This window comes from Macrotis lagotis, chromosome 4 (genome assembly GCF_037893015.1).
Source record: "Macrotis lagotis isolate mMagLag1 chromosome 4, bilby.v1.9.chrom.fasta, whole genome shotgun sequence".
In the NCBI taxonomy this organism is placed as follows: domain Eukaryota; kingdom Metazoa; phylum Chordata; class Mammalia; order Peramelemorphia; family Peramelidae; genus Macrotis; species Macrotis lagotis.
Genome location: NC_133661.1, coordinates 269,716,792 through 269,741,317, shown reverse-complemented (window position 1 = coordinate 269,741,317; position 24,526 = coordinate 269,716,792). Strand labels below are relative to the sequence as shown.

Below are 24,526 nucleotides of genomic sequence, written 5' to 3'. Positions count from 1 at the left end.
ATTTTTTAACCCTTTCAAGTGCTTCTGAGGAAGTAAATTTGGAACTGAAAATAAAATAATATTGAATTAGAAAAAATAGAGTTAAGTTCTATTGTAATCAATTAGGTTGGCTAGTATAGTCTTAGTGTTGGGAATGTGGTATTTCGTAAGGGATGGGTTGGTGAGTGGTTATGTTAGGGGCTCAGAATTAGGGGCTCAGTGCATTTAAGTTTTTAACCGTATTTCAGTTCTTAGTGTCCTTGATTATTTAATAACTGAGATTATTGTATCATTGAAAATTTTAAATTATTATATATATATGTATATGTATGTATGTATTCTATTTTGGAGAGATTTTTTTTTTTAGGTTTTTGGCAAGGCAAATGGGGTTAAGTGGCTTGCCCAAGGCCACACGGCTAGGTAATTATTAAGTGTCTGAGGTCTGAGGCCGTATTTGAACCCAGGTACTCCTGACTCCAAGGCCGGTGCTTTATCCAATACACCACCTAGCCGCCCCTTATTTTGGAGTGATTTAAAAGGCCTTGAGGATCAGCAAAAATGTTTAAGCTTCCACATAATTGGTCATGTGACCCAGAAGTACAAATGATTTCTTAGTTGCCAATTCTAATGGTCTTTGCTCAATCTCAAATACTCTGGAGTATTTGACAATTTGAATGACCTCTTTCTGGATAGTTGCTTTTCTCTTTTTTTGGAAATTTTTCTTCTTTTTTCTATGTAACTTTTCAATATTCTTTGCTGTCTTTATTCATGTCATGTCCATTATTTGTGAATGGCCCCTAAGCTATCTTACCTGGGCTCCCTTCTTTTTCATTTTATGCAATTTTAATTATTCCATCAGTTCTCATGGATTCAGTTTTTAACTGTCACCAGATGAGTAGCAGAGCTATATATACAGCTCTAGTATCTTTGTTAAAACATATTCTTGATTGATCAACTACTGCTTGGATATCTTAACCTAGATGTCATATAGGTATCTCAAACTCAAAATGTCCAAAATTTGACTCATGATCTTTCCATTACAAGTCTTCCCTTTTCCTAACTCCCTATTACTATCAAGGTTACCACTCTCCTCTCATTCACATAGTCTTGCAACGTTAGTGTCCTTACCATTTGACCATTTCTTTTTTTAGATGCTATTTTCTTTAGTTTATTTTACCCCTTTTAAAATATTTATTTTCCCAATTTTTCCTTTACCTATCTTAATGTTTTTTAAAATTCTTTTTGAGCTCTTCTAGGAATTTTTTTTGGACCCAAGTCTATTTTTTCTTTGAGACTTTGCAGGTAGCTTTTGTGATTTCATTTTTTTCTTGTGGGTTTGTTTCTTGATCCTTCTTGTCTCAGTAGCAGCATTCTCAGTCCTTTATTTAGTGTAGATTTGAGAAATGTAGTCTTTAACAGAAAACCTTGGTATAAAAATTTTTGATATTACTTCATTATCTTAATTAAAAATTACTAATTAGGATATTACATAAGCATTTCTGAAGGAATTTAGAGAGGTGGTTGAAATGGTTTATATATAGATCTTTTGGGTTTTATAATACTTTAATTTGGTCATAAATTGTGGAAAATTAGCATTGATCAAGTAAACACTAATGACTTTATGAGATAACAAGTACATGAAAACAATCTGAAAAGAAATGGAAGAAATTTAAGGTGTCTCAATGCAAAAACAACTGCCCTAAAAAACAAATTGAAGCAAAATAAGTTAAGAATCATTGAACTACCTGAAAGCTATGACCAAAAAAAAGAACTCTAAACACAACATTTTGAGAAATTAAAAAATAAAATTTCTCAGATCTTTTAGTGTAAGAGTAGAAATTGAAAATATTCAATCCTATTTCCTTCTGAAACTCCAAAACAAAAACTTTTAGGAACATTATACTTCAAATCCAGAGCTCCTAGGTCAAGTGAAAAAGTATTACAAATAGCCACAAATGAAGAATTCAAGTACTAAGGAGTTGCTGTCAGGATGAGATAATATTTAGTAGCTACCACCATGAAGCAACAAATAGCTTGGAATATGATATTGCAAGTATGAAAAGGATTTATGTTACAAGCAAGAATAACCTCTACAGAAAAACAGTGGTGGAGGTGGGTGACTGGATTAAAAAATGCCATAGGGGAAAAATTGACTTATAACAAAATAGGAGACTTTCAATCATTTTAAATGAAAAATTCAAAGGAAAAGGACAGTACTGAACAGAGAAGTTGATATACAAATATGGATCAAGAAAAGCATAAAAATGAACATGAACAAACAACCATAAGTGAATAAAAAAGAGGTTAAACTCTATTTTCTGATATGGGGATATGATACTTATAACCCCTCAAAATTCTCATCATCACAGGTCATAGAGAGAACCCAATTAGGTAGAGTGCCTGAGAGTGATTCTGTTATGTTTTGATAATCTAAAAAGAAAAAGGGAAAGGTTGGGGAATAGGAATACATGGGGAGAGGTGGCAATGTGGGAGAAAATGGAGAGAATTATTTCACATAAATTATCTCTCTCAAATAGAAGTATAAACAAGGAGTTGGCAGTGGAGGGAAGGAAGTGGTCAATACCTGAAGTTTCCTGTCATCTGAAGTGACCAAAAAGGGCAGAAGGCATATACATTTGGGCAAAAGAAATACATCGTACTTAACAGAAAAAAATGGAATGAAAGGGGTTAACAGAAAAAGAGAGAATAAGAGGGAAGGTAGGTTAAGGAAAGGTTTCTCAGAAACAAAACAGATTCTTAAAGAGGGGCTGGGGGAAAAAAGAGAAATAAAACTATGAAAGAAAAATACACAATTAGAAATCGTAAATGTAAATGTGACTGAGCAGCCTGATACTTATTTTCTTTTTCTTTTTGGATATGGTTAATATGGGAATTTGTTTTGCTTGATTAGACATATTTAACATTTTTTCCCTTACCTTTTCAATCAGTGGTGGAAAGGAGAGAATTTGGAACTGAATTCAATTTAGTTGAGACGATTGGAATAATTCAATTTATAATGGTGAATTAATATTCCTATCATTCAATATTCATTAAATTAATTACCATTTTTCTTTTATATCACTATTACCGATCTTATGAGTATTTTCTTTTCTTATTAGTGATCTGGATCTATCAACAAATTACCTTTCATCTTTTGAGACTTTTCATTTTCATGAGTATTTTAATTATTATGAAATTATTATTATTCCTATGTATTTATATTAGTACTGGAACAGTCATTATCAGAAAAGTTTTGTACAAGATGCTCTCCTTCCCTGAAGTCTGTTTCTCTCTCTCTCTCTCTCTCTCTCTCTCTCTCTCTCTCTCTCTCTCTCGGTAGAGCAATGGGGTTAAGTGATTTGCCCAAGGTCACACAGCTAGTTAATTATTAAGTCTCTGAGATCTGATTTGAACTCAGGTCCTCCTGACTTCAAGTGCTCTGTCCACTGAGCTGCCTAGTTGCCCTGTTTATCTTATAATTCTAACTGCATTAATTTTGCTTTTACAAAATCTTTTCAATCATATCATTTAACCAGCACCAAATAATTGATCAATTTCTACTTTCAGGCAAAATTTTAGAACTGGAAATTGCCCTCTCTCTTCCTATAATTTTTCATCATTCCACTTGAGGTTTTTTTTTTTTTTAGTTTTTGCAATGCAAAGGGGTTACGTGGCTTGCCCAAGGTCACACAGCTAGATAATTATTAAGTGTCTGAGGCCAGATTTGAACTCAGGTCCTCCTGACTCCATGCTCTATCCACTGCACCACCTAGCCACCCCATCCACTTGATATTCTGAATGTTTTGTTACTCTAGATGAATTTTCATATAATTTTTTCCTAGTTTGTAGTGTGTCATTTTTGTAGTTTGATTACCACTGCATGGAATGGGGGGGGGGAGGGAAGGAAATGGGAAGTTAGAGTATTCGAGAAAGTATTAGTATGTATTTTGAAGTACCCATTGTGAAGAAAAGAGCTGTGGAAGACAGAAAGATCATAAACTAGGCACTGAACTCATCGAGTCAAGAAAAGTATCCTGAACATTGTTAGAGGAAAATAATTTTGATTGAGCGATAATGATTTCTTTTAAGAAATCTTTAATTTGTTTAATGTAGATTAGGGTAATAATGTGGTAAAGGAATTCTTTGACAGGAGGGAAGAGTATAGCAGATGGAGAGCTGTTTTAATGATTTAATGTCACAATCACCTGGATTCATTTCCAAAATCTAATATATGCCAGCTCATTAGCAAGAACATTTCTGGATGAGGAAACTTGAAGAGAATGAAGCACAATTTTGAAGGGGGACTTATTCTTAAAATATATATTACATTCTTGTTTGGTCATTTTCATCATATCCAACTGTTTTGTGGCAAGACACTGAAATGGGTTGCTATTTCCTTCTCTAGCTCCTCTTAAAGATGACAAAATTATTTCCCCAGTTTCATACAGCTAGTAAGTGTTTGAGTTGGTTTTGAACTCAAAAAGAACTATCTGCTTGACTCTCAACTTGGTACTTTAATCCACAGTATCACCTACTGTTAATATAATTATGATAAATTTCTTTATCATAATTGAAACTAATCAGAAGTCCAATTAATTTTAGATGTTTTATGTTTTAAAAAATTCAAGCTGTCCAAATAGTTTTATATTTTCTTTTTTAAACCTGTAAATAGGTGCTTTTAATGAAACTTTTCCTTAAAATCTCTTTTGTTTCCTGAAGAGATCTCTTGCTTTTCCCATTCTATTGTTCTCTTCTATTACTTTGCATTGATCATTTAAGGAAACCATCTTATCTTTCCTTTCCTGTTCTTTGGAATTATTCATTCAGTTGAGTATATCTTTCTTTTTCTTTGTCTTTCACTTTTCTTCTTGTCTAAGTATTTGTGAAACCCAATCAGTCAGCCATTTTATTTTATTGCTCTTTTTCTCTGAAATGTGTTTTGTTGCTGCCTACTGTACAATATTGTGAACCTCTATCCATAGTTCTTCAGATACTCTATCTACTAGATCTAATTACATAAATCTATCACCTCTCCTTCATAGTCATAAAGGGAGTTATTTTGGTTATACTTATATGCTATGGTGGTTTTTCCTACTTTCTTCAATTTGTCTGAATTTTGCAATAAAATGTTTAAGATAAAGAGGTGGCAAGAAAGGAACTACAGAAAAAAAGATCTTAACATCACTCAAAACCATGTTGGTTATTGATGTAGAACAAGAACAATGAAGCATTTCTATCAATAAGATTAATGGAAGTGATGGAATTAAGCTAATTTCTTTAAAACCCTAAATGATGTTGCTGTTATGCAAGAGAAAAAATCTACTTATGCTTCCTTAACTATACTAATGTTTTTGATTGTGTGAATCAGAGCAAAATGTGGTGGTATGTCCTAAAAGAGATAGTAGTACTAGAGTATTTTACCTGTCTCCTGAAGAACCTGTATGTGTGTTGAGAAACAACAATTAGAAGTAGACATTAGAACTGGAAAAGGAGTATGACAGGGTTGTCAACTGTATTTAACTTATTTGTAAATTATATCATCTGAAATGGAAAGCTGGTTGTATCAAAAGGCAGAATTAAGGTTGCTGGAAGAACTACCAACAATCTCTGATATTCAGATAAAGCCACTCTGTTGACAGAAAATGGAGAAGACTTGAGCCTCTGGACAAAAGTGAAGGGGAAAATTTAAAGGCTGACTTGAAGTTTAACATAAAAAAAGATCATGGCAACTGGTCCCATCACTTCCAGAAAAAAAATCATTCAGCAAATAATTATTTAGCATCTACTATTTGTAGATGCTTGCTTCTTAGAAGGAAAGCTATGATAAATCTGGACATATATTAAAAAGGCAGAAATATCACTTTCTGACAAAGGTCTGTAAAGCTGTAGTTATACAGTTTTTTCAGTGGCAATGTATGGTTGTGAGAGTTGTAAAGTTGAGTACCACAGAAACAACAATTTTCAATTCAGTTTTTCCTGACATCAGGGCCGATGCTCTATCCACTGTGCCACCTAGCTATCCCAGAAACATTTTTGAACTGAATACTTGGAGAAGATTTTGAGAGTATCTTAGGCAGCAAGGAGGTCAAATCAATTAATACATAAAGAGATTAATTTAGGTTTTTTCCACTGGAATATCAAATACAAATATTTTAAATATTTGGTTTAAGTATTTTAACCACATAATGAGAACATAGGACTCATTAAAAAGTTCATGATGTTGGAAGCTATTAAAGGTAAAAAGAAAATGGAGTTGGCTAAGGATGAGATCGATAGATAGCACCATGGAAACAATGAATGTGAATTGGGAAAGACTTCAGGAGATTGTGAAGGATAGAAAAACCTGATGTTCTATGGTCTACAGGGTCACAAAGGGACTAGACAACAACAACAAATTACTTTTTTATAAATGTGGATTCTCTGTATCTTTTGTTTTTATATTGATTACATTTATCCTTCCCCTCTCATCTAGAAATATTCTTTAAAAATTTTTTTATTTGAAAAATAAGAATAGAAAAAAATCAGCAAAATAAATCAACATATTGAATAAATATGATGTATTCTATATCTGTGGACTCTCATATCTCTTCCTCTATTACCTCAGGCACCTTTATTGTGTCTTATTTCCCAAAATGGTTTTTGGTGCAGTATTTCAAATGCATATTTATATTTTAATGGGGATAATGTTTGATAAATTAAATGATTTTAAATTCTAAATAAATAAATATTATTTGAGACTCCCAAACAATTTGACTTTTGAGATTATTTATAATTAGTCAATGTCACAAGATGTCAGATTTAGAACTTTAGTGTTTTTGTAGTGGAATGAAGAGAGTAGAAAAAAATCATTCAGCAAATAATTATTTGCTATCTACTATTTGTAAAGAATTTTATATTCTAGGTAATAGATTTACCCATTTACTTGTCTCCTTGTAACCAGATAAAAAATAAAGCCAATATTTCCTCTTTGTTCACCTGCAAATACCATTATCAAACTTGTAAAATACATTTAGAAATTTATTTTCTTTTTTATTATTTTTAAAAAATTTTATTTAAGGCAATGGGGTTAAGTGACTTGCCCAAGGTCACACAGCTAGGCAATTATTAGGTGTCTGAGGCTGGATTTGAACTCAGGGGGCCTGACTCCAAGATTACCTGACAGGATAAGGTAGAGAATAACATTTTTGTTAAAATTTCAATTTACTAAATATAATTACTTCGAAACAGTGGAGTAGATCAGCATATTTGTTTAAGAATCACAGAAGTAAATGTTGAAAGTAGCTTTAGAGACTATAAAGTTCATACCACACACACACACACACACACACACACACACACACACACACACACACATATATATATATATATATATATGTGTATGTATGTATGTATGTATATACCAGAGAAATCATCCTATATACTCTGTTTAGGAATGGGAAACCCATCACCATTCAAGACAGGTCATTCCACTTTTGAACATATCTGTTTGTTAAGAAATTTGTTCAGACATCAACCTGTTAAAAGTTTATTGATTCTTTGAAATTTGTCTCTTTTTGACTTTTCCCTAAAGATCCTTTTTTTTTTGTCCTGTGGTAAAACTCTAAAAAGATTGATGCCTTTTCTATTTGACAGAATTTTAAATACCTGGTGATAGTTATTATATCTCCTCAAATTATCTCTTTCTCTAGCTAAATACTACCATCAATCTTTTTATAGCTTGCATTCAAAACTCTTCACCATACTGATTGCTATTCTCTGGACATTTTTGAGCTTAACAAAGATTTTTTTTGGTGATTTCTAGAACTGAGCACAATTCTTCATGTGTGGTCTGATGAAAAGTAGAGTAGGATTATCAACCTTTAACTTTTGAAAGGTATGCCCCTCCAAATGCAGCCCAAATAGCTATTTTGGCTTCCATATCACACTGATGATTCATATTGAGCTTGCAGGCCACTAAAATCTCTAAATAGTTTTTTTAAGAATAGCTACTCTTATAACATATTTGTGGAAGTGATTTTTTTAAGCTTAGTTGAAGACTACATTTATCTCTTCTATTTCATCTCCTTAGTTCAAGTCAAATACTGTAGGCTATTAAGTGTCTGACTTTGTCATCCACCTTTAGTTTCATCTGCACAACAGATAAGGCTATCATTTATGCCTTTATCCAAGTCATAGATCAAAATGCTTTAAAAAAACACAGGTTCATGCATAGGTCCATGGGGTGCTCCACTGGAAACATCTGGTATCATGACACAATCCATTGATTAAACAACCGATATTTATTAAGTACCTGCTATGTGCTAGGTGCTGTACTAAGTATTGGGGATATAAAAATAGGCAAAACATCAAGGAACCAATAATATAAAACACAAATGAATATATCCAGACTAATAAAGAAAAACTTGTATCTGACACATAATAGGTACTTAATAAACATTAACTAATTATTTATTGGCTGAGAGGAGGCATTAAAAATAACAGGAAAGGCTTCTTATAAAAATGGTACTTTCTGTAAAAGCTGTCATTAAAAAGAAACCAGAGAAGTCTGTGGGTAGAGTTGAGAAGAGAGAACATACTAGGCATGGAGAACAGCAATAGAAAATGCCCAGAACTGAGAGATGAAGAGTCCCAAGGCCAACATCGCTGGAAGGTGTAGAAACCTTGAAATATAGGATGAGGTTAAGTTGTGAGGCACTTTAAAGTAGAGAATTTTAAATCTGATCTTGGAGATGATAGAAAAACAAAGGAATTTATTAAGTAGTATTGCTAAGTGGTTAGAACTTTGCATTAGGAAAATTATTTTGGTGGTTAAATGGAAGGTGGATTGGAATGGGGAGACCTGAGGCAGACATACCCACCAGTAAGCTATTGCAATAATCCAAACAAGAGGTAAGGAGAGCTTGCACTACAATAGTGGTAGTGAGAGGAGAGAAAATAAAATATCTGAGAGATATCGTAATGATTGAATTGATAGGCTTTGGCAGAAGACTAGATATGGCAGGGGATGAGGAATAATGAGGAGTCATGGATGACTCCTAGTTTATAAACTGGAGGAACTGAGAGGATGTTTTTCCCTTCTTCTGCTTGCAGCAGAGCAGGGACCCTCCTTGTGGTTGTCCACAGACCAGAGCATAGGCCAGGAGGGGAGTCAGAGCCTCTCATAAGACCTTGAAAGAATTGAGAATTTGCAGGTCCCTGGGGGGATATCCCTAAAAATAACTGCAAAAACCATGAAGTTTGGTAATGTGTCCTCCCCCCTGGAAACAGAGCCCTACCTTGACAAAGAGTTAAGGTGAAATGAGTCAACCACAGAAGAAAAAATATTTGATCATAGAAAATTACTTTGGTTCCATGGAGGATCAAAATATACCGATAGCAGAAGATAACTGAGTCAAAGCTTTTGAATCCAAAACCTGCAAGAAAAATATGAATTGATCTCAGGCAATGGAAAAGTTTGAAAAATATTTTGAAAATCAAGTAAGGGAGATAGAGGAAAAATTGGGAAGAGAAATGTGGGTGAATCATAAATCTGAATCAGCAATTGGTGGAGATACAAAAAATACTGAAGAAAATAACATCCTAAAATCGCCAAAAGGCCAATGAGGAGGAAGATTCATTAAAAATCAGAATTGGACAAATGGAAAAGGAGATATAAAAGTTCCCTGAAGAGAATGATTCCTTAAAATGTAGAAAAAACTAAAGGAAACTGATGACTTTGTGAGAATTTGTGAGAAATCAAGAAACAATAAAACAAAACCAAAAGAATGAAAAATGAAGAAAATGTGAAATTATCTCATTGGAAAAACAACTGACCAAAAAACAGATTCAGTCATTTTTCAAGAAATTCTCCAGGAAAACTGCCCTGATATCCTAGAAGCAGAGGGTAAACAAATTGAAAACATCTACTGATCACCTCCTGAACAAGATATCAAGGTAAAAACTGCCAGGAATATTATAGCAAATTTTCATAATTCCCCAAGTCAATGAGAAAATATTTCAAGTAACCAGAAAGGAAATAATTCAACTTTAATGATACTACAGTCAGAATGAAAAAAGATTTAAAAGCTTCTACATCAAGGGATCTTAGGTCTTGGCATATGATATTCCTGAAGGCAAAAAATCTTGTATTACTGCCAAGAATCAACTACCCAACAAAACTGAACATCCTCTTTCAGGGGAAAGGATGGACAGTCAATGAAAGAGGGGACTTTCAGACTTTCCTGTTGAAATGACCAGAGTTGAACAGAAAGCTTAATCTTCAAGTACAGGACTCAGGTGAAGTACAGAGAGGGTAGATGGGAAGGGGAAATTATGAAGTATTTAATGATTTTTAACTACTTGTATTCCTACATGGGAAGATGATTAACTCACATGAGCCTTCTCATTTATTTGGGCAGGTAGAAGGAGCTTTTTATAGACAACACAGAAGGGAGATGAATTTGAAGGTTTAATATATTAAAAAAAAGATGGAGGTAATGGAGAAGAAAGGAACGTGCTAGGAAAAGGGAAGGGAAAAGTAGAATTGGGTAAGTTATTTCACATAAAAGAAGAAAGAAAAAGTTTTTGTAGTGGAGGAGAAGAGGGGGAAGTTGAGAGACTATGAATGAGCTTTCTCTCATCAAAACTGCCTCAGAAAGGGAATAATATTATACATATATATATACATATATATATATATATATATGAGGGGATGTAGATGATAGAAGAGAGGGAAGATCATGAGAGAGAGTAGGCACATGTAACACACTTTTGAGGAGGGGCAGGGTGATAGGAGAGAGAAAATAGAATAAATGAGGTGAGAGGGAATAGGATGGAGGGAAATAATAGTTAGCTAGAAAAAAATTGAAACCAATTTTTTCTGATAAAGACCTCATTTCTCTGAGTCAAATTTATAAAAAAAATTATGAACCATTCCTCAATTGATAAAGGATCAAGGGACGTGAACAGTTTTCAGTTGAGATTATCAATGAAATATTTTTAAATATATATATATATATATATATATATATTTTTTTTTAAATGTTCTACCTCACTATTGAAAGAAGAAATGCAGGTTGGAACACTTCTGAGGTACCTTGTTCCTACTGGATTGACTAATTGAGTAGAAGGAAGAAATGACAAATATTGGAAGGAATGTAGGAAAACTGAGACATTGATGCACTATTGAGGAGTTTTGAAATGATTCAACAATTCTATAGAACAATTTGGAATTATGCCTAAGGGTCTATAAAGCCATGCCCGCCCTTTGGCCTAGCAGTGCCTCTGAAAGAACAAATGAAAAACAGGAAATAAAGAATCTATATGTATAGGTATATTTATAGCAGTCTCTTCTGGTGGCAGGGAACTGGAGATTTAGGAGATGCCCATCAGTTGGGGAATGACTGAACAAACTATAGTATGTGATATGATGAAATGCTATTCTGTTAAAAGAAATGGTGAACAGGATGATCTCAGTAAAATACTTACACAAGCAGATGCAATGGGAAATGTACCTTATAAAAATTTACAGCAATATTGCACAATGATCCTCTGTGAATGACCTACCTTTTTGAATAATGCTATGACCCAAGAAAACTCTGAAGGACTTATGATAAAGAATACTATCCAAAAACAGAGCTGATGGTGTCTGTATACATCACATTTTTCTCTTTATTTTTCTTGAGGGTTCTATTTTTTGTGTGTGTGGGGGAGTTGTATCTGTGTTTATGCTTACTTTTACAACATGACTGTTGTAGTAATTTTCATGGCTACACATTTTTTAATCTACATCAAGTAACTTGTTTTCTCAATGGTGGGAGTGGGGTGGGAGGAAGGGAGAGAATTTGGAACTCAAGGTTTTGGAAGTAAATGTTGAAAATTTTTTTCACATGTAACTGGTAGAAAAAAATTTAAAAAATAAATAAGAATCCAGATGCTATGGCATGTGGAACATATAAGTTTATAGTTTAGTTTCTCATTCATTGTTTCTTTAAGCATAATTTAATTTTAGCTCACATTCTAAGTGAATTTCTTGTTCTACTTTGATAGCAACTCTCAATTTTTTAGATTTAATTAATAGATAATAAATTTTTTTATGTGTGATGTATAAAAACTCAAGAGATAATATTAATTATGCTAGTCAATAATTGATAAAAGGGGTCAGTGGCACTCGAAGGTCAAAGGCCCTTCTTGGAACAATTCAGTTCTTGTGCTGGAAGAAAGGGTGTTCCTAATGGTTCCAATCAATTCTGATTTGCTAGCAATTAATGAAAAGAAGGAATATTTTAATGAGCAATGGATCAATGGGGGTTGGCTGGAAACGTCACTAAGATCAATGAGTTTTAGGAAAGGAGACTTCTATCTTATTCAGACTATTCCCATCTAGGAAAGTCTAAACAAAACAGGGTCCACTTCTGCTCAGATCTGGCTGAGCAGAGCACAAAGGACTGTAATTCACATTAGATTGAATTTTTTGTGAACTTTTCTAGTTGGCTGAGGCCTCCAGCTGCTGAAGATCAAAAGGTTATATAAATCCTTGGTATTTGGATAATCTTATCTATCAACAATGCACTTCAGAAAAGGAATAGCCTGTAGTCCTCTAAAAATGTCCTGGTCATAATTTGATAATTGATTATTAATATAGGAGAGAAGCCATCATTTTTCTCACGTGTCTTTGCCTTTTAGATAGATTTCTCATAAGCAAAAGATTGTTGGATTTTGTTTCCCTATTCCTTTTGTCACTCATTTTGTTGAATTGTGCAATCTATTCTCATTCAAAGTTATGGAAGTTAATGTTTTCCTCAATCTTCACATGTGGTTTTCTTCATTTAATTTATTTTAAGGAAAATATAGAATTTTATCCCTACCAATATTTTGAAACATTCCTCCCCTCATTTTTTCCAGTCCTTTAGTTTTGGTTATTAGTTTATTTTTCTTTTAGTATGGATATTTAATTCACCTTTTTTCTTTGCTATCTTTTTTCCTTCTTGTTAACTGATTACTTCAAAACTACCTGTTTCTTTTCACATACTATTTTGTTCTGTTTTTTTCTGTGATTTTTTTCTAATAATTATGTTGCTTTGCTCTTTCAAATAATTCTCTCTTTCTGTTTATTTAAAATTTTTATTCTTTGATAGATAATGTGTATACTCATGTTTTAATCTCTTCATGAGCCTGTGATGCTGTTTTCCATTTTTTTCTTTTTTGCAGGCAATGGGGTTAAGTGACTTGGCCAGGGTCACACAGCTAATAAGTATCAAGTGTCTGTATTTGAACTCAGGTCCTCCTGACTCCAGGGCCAGTACTTTACTGTGCCACCTAGTTACCCCAATCCTGTGATCCTTGAAGCTTCTAAATATTAAGTCGAATTTCCTCTTCTAAACAATTTCTATATTCTTGCTTTTTTAGATATTGCTCCCTCACCTTCTTTTTTATTGTTTCACTTCTATGATTATTAATTCATGTGCGAGATATTGAAGTTAGAAGCATTGTTCCACGATAAAAATTCTTCTCTGTGATCCAGTTCTATACCTTGCCCTCCCCAAGATAATTTTTGATGGAATCACCTTTCTGAGTCCATGTTCTCTCCTTCAATCTTTCCCTTTGAATACTTCCCTCCTAGAGTTCCAATTTTCCACCTTCTAGGAAGGATATTGTGCATGGATGTAAAACATTCAGAGAAAACAGTTTCCCTCTACCTTACAAAGATTTATCCCACTGTAAGGTTCCCACTATGGAGTATTTCTCTCCACTCATAGGAGTATTCTTCTGTGAACTATCTTGTCCTACTGCATTAGGATCCCCAATCCTTCTTCCCATTTACCCTTCCTTTTAGCTTTTATTCTCTTGGAACTTTTTAACTGTGATGTGCAAAGAAAGGACAGATGAAAAGGAATTAAAAAACTTATTTCCTGAGAAAATAGCATTTGGTCTTTGTCTCTTTTCTTTACACACACACACACACACACACACACACACACACACACACACACACACATACACATAAATACTTATGGGGAAAGCTATTTTTAAATTTATTAATAAATAATATTTAAGTTACAAAACTAATAAAGATGTGCATGAAAGTGAAATTAATTAAAGAAAACTATTTCTATTTTAATATTTTATGTGGAAATCAAAATATACCTGGCTTATTTTATAATTTGAGATGATTATTAAAAAAGAAAATAGAAATAGAAATAGAGGTGTTTGCTTCCTATTTTTTATCAGTGAAGTTGTTAGTGTTAAAGTCTAGTTGTTTCATTAAATCTATTTAACCATATGTAGTTGATATTTTCTATTAATCTTTTGGGATAAGTTCTATTCCCCCCCTACCCTCCCTTTTGATTAAGAACATTCCAATTTATCATATTTGTGAAAGGTACCACCTTCCTAAAGCAAAGATACCTCCTTCTAAACCAAAATATGTTCTGTTTTGGCCAGCACATTTTATTGAAATTCATGTGATTCTGTCTATCAATCACTGATACATTTCTATTGGAATTTTTTACTTTTTTGTTCTGCTGTTATTCTTTTAGATTTTTTAAAAAAACTCATACCAAACAGTTGTTTTTTATAATTTAATTTAAATTGATTTTCAGTGTATCCTCACACAAAGAGTTTTTCATGACCCTTTTAGTTTGCCATTTCTTTTTCCAGCTCATTTTATAGATGAGAACACTGAGTCAAACTTGTCAGGATTACAAGATGGTATATGTCTAAGGCCAGATTTAGACTCAGGTAGATGATTTTTTCCTGTTTCCAGACTTGGTGCACCTCCTAATTGACTTTTTTTATAATTATTTATTGATAATTCATAATATAATTTGAAATCTGGCAAATGTATGCTAGATTATTTTTTCAGCTATTCTTTTTTCCCTTCATTATATCACTTCAGACACTGGGTCTTTTGTTTCACCAAATGCATTTTGCTATATTGTGTCTAATTCTATAATTTTAATTCTTAAAAATTTGATTAGTAAACACTAATTTTAATTTAGGTGGGATCATTTTCTTTTTCTTTTTTTAAGGCAGTGGGGTTAAATGATTTGTCCAAGGTCACACAGCTAGGCAATTATTAAGTATCTGAGGCCAAATTTGAACTCAGGTCCTCCTGACTCCAGGCACGGTGCTCTAACTATTGCACTACCTAGCTGCCCCCGATCATTTTCTTTTTTCATAGTGATTGGTTACAACTGTTTGTCACCTTTTCTTTCTGCAAAGTGTATTTTGTACTTAATAGTTGCAATGAAGAAGCAAAATATATTTTGGTACCACTTACTTAAACTATTTCCTCTGAATATTTATATTTTTGAACTTTCATGAACATGAAGAAATTTCTTTTTATAGAGACTAGCAAATCAAAAATATACTCCCAAATTGATTTGTTTACAAAATATCATGTTCTGTTTTAAAATGACCATGTCTTATTCTATGTCAAACATGCCTTTGATATAATAGACATTCAATAAATCTCTAAAAGTAAATAAATTTAAGATAAAAAACAATAGATTTATTAAAATAATTCTTAAGTGTTACTTCACATAACAATGCTAAGACAAATAAAAAATATTCAGCATTAGAGGTTCTAGGAGAATGAAGATACCCTAATTTGCTGTGAATTGTTCTGACCTTTCAGGAAAAGGGAGGAATATAGAAGAAAAGTCACTATATAAAAGTATATTATCTTTATTAACTTGGCAATAAAATTACTAGGCATGTTCCCATAAAAATATTTATAGCAACACTTTTCTAGTTTAAAAAATGATACTTGCAAATGGAAATTTGGGAAAGATGAATAAATTGTGGTAAATTGTGGAGTATTATTGTGCCATCAAAATGATATAAGAAGTCCTTGAATCTTTCAAAGACCTGGGTGAAATGTTCCAGAATGAAAAAAAAGAAAACCAAGGAAGACATAGGTCAAATGACCACAATAATGCAAAAAACAATAAAAACATTGAAAAATATGATAATTCTGACCTACCAAGTGACAAGTTGTGATGAATGTTTTTTCATCACAGAAAAAGTGAGGAAATATGTTATCAGTCAGAAAATATATTGATTTTTTTTCTTACTTCATTGCATTACTTTTTCAAAGGAAGGTTTTTAATGAGAAGCTATGGTGGAGTCCTTGCAAAAAGAGAATGATATAAATACAGATAAAATATTCATATTTAACTTAGAAAAATAATTCAAGGATTTAGATTTTTCAAAGACCTACAAGTTTGGTGTTATATATGCAAATATCTGGATATTTAACTGAAATTTCTACATTTCAGTGTAAGGTTCTGAGTATGTATCAGAAACTGGTGCATTTAGAGTCTAGAGATTCTTGAATATGGTAGTGTCAAAGGGAGTTAAAAGCTATTTTTTCTAGCACATTCTGTCAAAAAAATCAGCAGTTTTATTTTGATTTTCAAGGTCATGAAAGTTATGTACTCTGAATATTTTTCACTTAGTATATATATGTATAATATATATTACATATATATATATATATATATATGTATGTATATCCATTTACTTCTAATGTTTTTAGGATTTTTTTCTTCCTACAGCTTGATTTGTTCTACAAAGGACTTTCTATCATTTTCATATACACTATTAAGAAAACATAAAAAGATAAATTTATCTTTCTATAATGACTACTTATGAAAGAAATTTTAAGTAGGGATTAGTATTTGGGTGGGAGCTGCAACATTTAATCATTTCTTATTATGTGCAGAAGCTTGTGGAAATACTTTTTTTCCCTTCTTTTTTTAGCTTTGTTGCTATTTATTTGATTTGGTTATTTGTGATATGATGCCATAACTATTTAAATTCCTTTCTTTTTACATGTATTTAATTGTGTTGTAATGTAAAAGTTTACAATTTATCAAATAAGCCCATGAATATTTTGAAATATAAAATGTATTTGTTCTTTTATATTTACCTAAAACATTAAATTTTTGCTTAAATAAAAGCAATGGAAGTTGTCTAAGACTGTAAACTTTCCTCAATTTTTACTTAACAGGTAGCTCAGGGCCATATATTTATTAATTGAAATTTCAATTTTTGAATTCTTTCAACTCTTAAGTAAGAGAATATCACTGTGAAGTAAGAAAAAAATTAAGAAAAAAACCTACATGATGCAGTTATTTTTAAAGAATACCTGATTTACAATTTGGTGTAATAATGGTCTTGATATAATGTATATGTTTATTGCAGAATGACCAGCACATGATTATCTTAAATACTTTTTAATTAATTGATGTATACTTCTCTTATGCTTACTTTCTTTAAAGAGTCCCTATGATCACCAAGCCAAGTGGGAATAAGGAATGCATTTTCAGAGCACTCTGACTTTCAACTCCATCTTAAGGATCAGTTTTGGAAATGCTGCCACCCTGTTCATCTTCTGCAGTAGCCAGGCATAGTTCTGAAAAATTCTTCACAGGAGTGAGGAACTCTTCAGGGTCCAGAAGTAAGTTGATCATATTTAATGTGATCATGGCTAATGCAACTATATAATATATTTACAGAAGAAAATGAAAATCCTTTAGATTATTATACTGTGATACAAAATAGGTCAAAATAATTTCATTGGGATGAACCAGATTTTTCTGAAGACAAAGAAACCACAATTTTTTAATTTTTTAAACTAAAATTTTTAAATTTCCTTTACAGCTTCTAAAGATTTGAAGGTAAAGGTAAAATACAAAATCCATCTAATTCTATATTTCTAAGATTTTTAGCATTCTTTAAAAAATATTCAGAAATACTTTAATTTCAACAGAATAAAAGGTTAAGATTTTTTTTAAAGCTGACTGATCTGCCTTCTCCAGTTTTGGGGGAAAAAAGAAAAAAAAATAACAAAAGTTTTTAATATTGTAAGACTAAACATTTCTTGAATTCATTGTGTTTCTATTTTTAAATTTTATTATTGCCAGGGTTAAATACTGAAGGAAAGGCTTCTTTAGAGCACATTAAGAGAAGACATCAGATTCAAGTGTAGTTTATTTTCTAATGGATTTAATGAAGGCAGAAGCATTTATTTAATTAGCCTTGAAAAATGAGAATTCATGGGAGCAATTCAGTCTCTAAAATGACTTTTCTGAATTAAAATTTAAGTTTTTTAATTAGTAACATTTTAATATGAGTCAATCAATATCACAATCTTTTTTATTTTCTCACTTAAAATCTGGATCAATATAAAAGTCAATGATATTTATTTTCAAATAATGATCAATGTAAGTAAATATATTAATAAATGTCCAATATTTCTAATAGAATTCTCCATAGATCATTGAAAATTTTACTCTATATATATATTAAGATTTCCTTTTAAAGATAAAAATGATATATTATCCTTTGAAATAGAGAATGTAAAATGAAGAAAGAATAACAAGATAAATTTGCAACTACACATAAAATTAGGACAAGATAGTCCTTGTTCTCTCATTTGGTGCCATCTTCATTTAGACTTAGCAAGTATAAGATTCAGTTTCCCTTCCCTTCCCTCCCTTTCCCCTCCCCTTCCCTCCTCCCCTTCCCTCCTCCCCTGCCCTCCCCTCCCTTCCCCTTCCCTCCCCTTCCTGATTAAATTGTTTCCCTGAATGGCTTAACCAATTCAAAGCTTTGTCATTAGTACAATTATCTTTCTATATTCCCATACATATACACACAGACACACACACACACACACACACACATATAGATATTTAAACAAATATAGTTTTTGTCATATTTTAAATTTTTGCTGAATTTAAAACAAAATCTCAAGATTGCTTTAATATACATTTCTCTTTTTTATTAATGATTTTGACAACTTTTCATGCATTTCTTAATGGTCAGCATTTATTATCAGGGCCATTTGTTAGGATGCGCCTGTAATCACGGCTATTGGAGATTCGGTCTGGTGGTTAGAACTGATGGATAGCTTGAAATCCAGAGTTTGGAACTGTAAGGGATCTAAAGCTAAGTCTAGCACTGATATGGTGAGTGAGCAACTCAGAAGGTCACTAGGCTGCTAAGAAGAGAACAAAATCACATCAAGAACAGAACAATTAAAAGCTTTCTTGATGATTCAGTACTGCATTCAGTCTTGTTTGCTGCTATTGTACTTCCATTTTATCAGACATAGTGAAACCAAATTTGAGAGGGGAGGAGGAAGAAATAAAGAAATAGAAAAAAGAGAGAAAATTTCTTATGTTTGTTGATGAAGAATTATAGATTTTATATATTTTTGTTAATTTTGATCATTAGAACTTCATTGCAGATAATTTATACATTCTTTAATCAGTCAATTCTTTACTTATTCCAGCTTCATTAATTTTTATTGTGCAAATTCTATTGTGATTACCTCGATCCTGTTTTTTGATTAAGAATTCTCCTGTAGTTATAGTTGCAAAAGATATTTTCTTCCATTTTCTTCTATTTTTTCTTAAAGATTTTATTTGAGTTTTACAATTTTGCCCCAATCTTACTTAACCCCCCCCACAGAAAGCAATCTGTCAGTCTTTACTTTGTTTCCATGTTGTACATTGATCCAAATTGAGTGTGATGAGAGAGAAATCATATCCTTAAGGAAGAAACAAAAAGTATATGAGATAACAAGATCAGACAATTAGATATCTGTTTTCATTTCTAAATTAAAGGTAATAGTCCTTGAACTTTGTTCAAACTCCACGGCTCTTTATCTGGATAAAGATGGTATTCTCCATTGCAGACAGCCCAAAATTGTCCCTGATTGATGCACTGATGGAACGAGCAAGTCCATCAAGGTTGAGCATCACTCTCATGTTGCTATTAGGGTGTACAGTGTTTTTTCTGGTTCTGCTAATCTCACCCAGCATCAGTTTATGCAAATCCCTCCAGGCTTCCCTGAATTCCCATCCCTCCTGGTTTCTAATAGAACAATAGGGTTCCATGACATACATATATCACAGTTTGCTAAACCATTCCCCAACTGAAGGACATTTACTTGATTTCCAATTCTTTGCCACCACAAACAGGGCTGCTATGAATATTTTTGTACAAGTGATGTTTTTTACCCTTTTTCCTCATCTCTTCAGGGTATAGACCAAGTAGTGGTATTGCTGGATCAAAGGGTACACTCATTTTTGTTGTGCTTTGGTCATAGTTCCAAATTTCTCTCCAGAAAGGTTGGATGAGTTCATAGCTCCACCAACAGTGTAATAGTGTCCCAGATTTCCCACAACCCTTCCAACAATGATCATTATCCTTTCTGGTCATATTGACCAGTCTGAGAGGTGTGAGGTGGTACCTCAGAGAAGCTTTAATTTGCATTTCTCTAATAATTAATGATTTAGAGCAATTTTTCATATGGCTATGGATTGCTTTGATCTCCTCATCTGTAAATTGCCTTTGCATATCCTTTGACCATTTGTCAAATAGGGGATGGCTTTTTTAAAATAAAAATATGACACAGTTCTCTGTATATTTTAGAAATGAGTCCTTTGTCAGAATCATTAGTTGTAAAGATTGTTTCCCAATTTACTACATTTCTTTTGATCTTAGTTACAGTGGTTTTAACTGTGCAAAACCTTTTAAATTTAATGTAATCAAAATCATCTAGTTTGTTTTTGGTGATGCTTTCCATCTCTTACTTAGTCAAAAACTGCTCCCCTTTTCATACATCTGACAGGTAAACTAGTCCTTGATCTTCTAATTTGCTTATAGCATTGTTTTTTATGTCTAAATCCTGTAACCATTTGTATCTTATCTTGGTAATGGGTGTGAGGTATTGTTCTAATCTAAGTTTCTTCCATACTAACTTCTAATTTTCCCATCAATTTTTATCAAAGGGAGAGTTTTTTATCCCAATAGCTGGACTCTTTGGGTTTATCAAACAGCAGATTACTATAATTTCCTGCTATTGCACCTAATCTATTCCACTGGTCCACTACTCTATTTCTCAGCCAATACTTAACAGTTTTGAGGACTGATGCTTTATAATATAATTTTAGATCACATTGGGCTAAGCCTGCTTCTTTTGAACTTTTTTTTCATTAAATTCCTGGAAATTCTTGACTTTGTATTTCTTCATATAAATTTACTTCCAACTTTTTCTAAGTCATTAAAGTACTTTTTTGGAATTTTGATTGGTAGGACACTAAATAGGTAATTTAGTTTTGGTAGAATTGTCATCTTTATTATATTAGCTCTACCTATCCATGAGTAGTTGATATTTTCCCAGTTATTTAAATTTGATCTAATTTGTGTGAGAAGTGTTTCATAATTGTTTTCAAAAAGTTTCTGAGTCTGTCTTGGCGAATAGACTCCCAGGTATTTTATATTGTCTGAGTTTACTTTGAATGGGATATCTCTTTCTAGCTCTTTCTGCTCTATCTTGCTAAACATATATAGAAAAGTTGAGACTTTATGAGGGTTTATTTTATAACTTGCAACATTGCTAAAACTGAAAATTGTTTCTAGTAGTTTTTTGGATCATTTCATGGGACTCTCTAGGTAGACCATCATATCATCTGCAAAGAGTGAGAGTTTTGTCTCTTCCTTCCCAATTCTAATTCCTTCAATTTCTTTTTCTTCTCTAATTGCTGAAGCTAACATTTCTAATATGATATTGAATAGTAGTGGTGATAATGGGCATCCTTGTTTCACCCCAATCTTATTGGGAATGCCTCTAGCCTCTCCCCATTGAATATAATGCTTGTTGATGGTTTCAGATAGATACTGCTAATTATTTTAAGGAACAATCCATTTATTCCTACACTCTCTAGTGTTTTTAATAGGAATGGGTGCTGTATTTTGTCAAAAGCTTTTTCAGCATCTATTGATAAGATCATATAATTTCTGATAGGTTTGTTGTTTCCTAATATTGAACCAACCCTGCATTCCTGGGATAAATCCTACTTGATCATAATGTGTTATCCCAGTGAAAACTTGTAATCATTTTGCTAAGATTTTATTTAAAATTTTTGCATCTATATTCATTAGGGAGATAGCTCTATAATTTTCCTTCTCTGTTTTAATTCTTTCTGGTTTAGGTATCAGCACCATATTGGTTTCATAGAAAAAGTTAGGCAGAGTTCTATCTTTCCCTTTTTTTCCTTAAGAGCTTATATAGAATTGGAACCAATTGTTCCTTAAATGTTTGGTAGAATTCACTTGTGAATCCATCAGCCCCTGGAGATTTTTTCTTAGGGAGTTCAATGATGGCTTGTTGAATTTCTTTTTCTGAGATAGGGTAGTTTAGGTATTTAATCTCCTCTACATTTAACCTGGGTAACTTATATTTTTGTAAATATTCATCCAATTCACTTAGAGTATGAAATCTATTGGCATAGAGTTGGGCAAAATAATTCTGAATTATTACTTTAATTTCCTCCTCATTGGTGTTGAGTTTACCTTTTTCATTTATGATGCTAGTAATTTGGTTTTCTTCTTTCTTTTTTTTTAATCAAATTGACCAAAGGTTTATCAATTTTATTGTATTTCATAAAACCACCTTTTGGTTTTATTTATTAATTCAATTTTTTTTGCATTCAATTTTATTAATTTCTCCTTTAATTTTTAGAATTTCTAATTTGGCATTTAATTGGGGATTTTTAATTTGTTCTTTGTCTAATTTTTTTATTTGAATGCTTAGTTCATTGATTTCCTCTTTCTCTAATTTATTAATGTAACCATTTAAAAATATAATATATCCCCTGAGAGCCACTTTGAATGAATCCTATAGATTTTGGCATGTTGTTTCATTATTGTCATTATTTAGGATAAAATGATTAATTCTTTCTTTAATTTGTTTTTTGTCCAATCATTTTTAAAATGAAGTTATTCAGTTTTCACTTGGTTCTGGGTCTATATCTCCTTGGCCCAATATTGCATATGACTTTTATTGTATTGTGATCTGAGAAAGATGTATTCACTATTTCTGCCTTTCTGCAGTTGATCATTAGGCTTTTATGTCCTAGCATATAGTCAATTTTTGTATAAATTACATGTACTGAGAGAAAAATGTATATTCCTTTCTATCCCCATTCAATTTCCTCCGTAAGTTTACAATATCTAGTTTTTCTAACAATGTATTTACCTCCTTAACTTTTTTCTTCTTCATTTTATGATTCTATTTATCTAGATCTGAGAGCTGGAGGTTGAGGTCTCTCACCAGTAGAGTTTTGCTGTCTATGTCTTCCTGTAGTTCTTTCAGCTTCTCCTCTAAGCATTTGGATGCTATCCCATTGGGTGCATATATATTAAGTATTGAAATAACTTTATTGCCTATGGTACCTTTTAGGAGGATAAAGTTTCCTTCCTTATCTCTTTTAATGGTATCTATTTTTGCAGCTGCTTTGTCTGAGATAAGCATTGCTACCCCTGCTTTTTTCACTTCAGCTGAAGCAAAATATATTTTGCTCCAACCTTTTACCTTTATTCTATATGTATCTTTCTGCTTCAATGGAGATTCTTGTAAGCAGCATATTGTAGGATTCTGTTTTTTAATCCACTCTTCTATTCACTTACGTTTTTAGGGAGAGTTCATCCCATTCACAATCTAAGTTTTGCTTACTAATTCTTTATTGCCCTCCATGCTCTCTTTCCTCTGTTTGTATGGCCCCCTTTTCCTTCCTTATCCATATTCTCCAGTATTTTGTTTTTGAATACCACCCCCTTCAGTGTGTTTGCCCACCTATATCACCTCCTCCCCTTTCTTCCCGCCTTTCCATTTTTCCCTTTTCCCTTCCCTTCCTTTTGTTAGCTCCTCCTTTCCCTCCTCCCTCTCCCTTTCTCCATCCTCCTCCCCTTTTCCCCTTTTAATACTTGAAAGGTTAGAGGTTTCTTAAGTTAACTGAGTATGTGTAAGTTGACTTTAAGCCAAGTCTGATGAGAAGAAGATTCAGCTGTTTCTCATCTCCTCCCTTCTTCTCCTCTATTACCACAGGTATTTTGTACCTCTTAGTGTAATGAGATTTTCCCCATTCAATCCCCTCCCTCCTCCCTTCTCCTTCCTGTTCCCCTTTTTGAGGAGGTAGTGTTTTAAAAATCATTCTGAGTCATAGAAAATTCTGAGTATCCGTCACTTCTAGCTAAGTACATTCTATGTCATAGAGTTAAAATTCTTGAGAGTTATTACAGTCTTCTCCCAAGTAGGGTTATAGCCAGTTTCATCCCATTGGATAGCAGTCTCATAGATAGCTCATGAATATCCATCACTTCTGGCTAGTTATATTCTCTCTATTGGAGTTGGAATTCTCAAGATTTATGAGAATCTTTTTCCCCATGCCGGGATATAGCCACTTTCACCTTATTGGATAGCAGTTTTTTCCTTTTACCATCCCTCCTTTTTTAACCTTTTAATGTGCCTCTTGAACCTCCTGTGTGATTTCCAAATTTTCTATTTAGTTGTGGTTTTTTAATCAGGAATTTTTGGAATTCTTCCATTTTGCTAAATGTCCATCTTTATCCCTGGAAGAGAAGGCTCAGCTTTGCAGGATAGTGGATTCTTGGCTGCATACCAAGCTCCCTTGCTCTTCCACATATCTCCTTCCAGGCCCTTCAATCCCTTAATGTTGATGTAGCCAGGTCCTGCATAATCCTTACTGTA

At 32.5% G+C, this 24,526-nt stretch overlaps 1 protein-coding gene across 10 annotated transcripts in view; it reads left to right on the top strand.

The window, feature by feature from the left end:
- Positions 1-24,526, top strand: part of LRFN5 (leucine rich repeat and fibronectin type III domain containing 5) — a 380,753-nt gene that overhangs the window by 251,967 nt on the left and 104,260 nt on the right. For all 10 annotated transcript variants that reach the window (XM_074235998.1, XM_074235994.1, XM_074235993.1 and 7 more), the window contains one exon: positions 17,244-17,422. The gene's annotated coding sequence lies outside the window, so the exon portion shown is untranslated. The remainder of the gene's footprint in view (positions 1-17,243; positions 17,423-24,526) is intronic.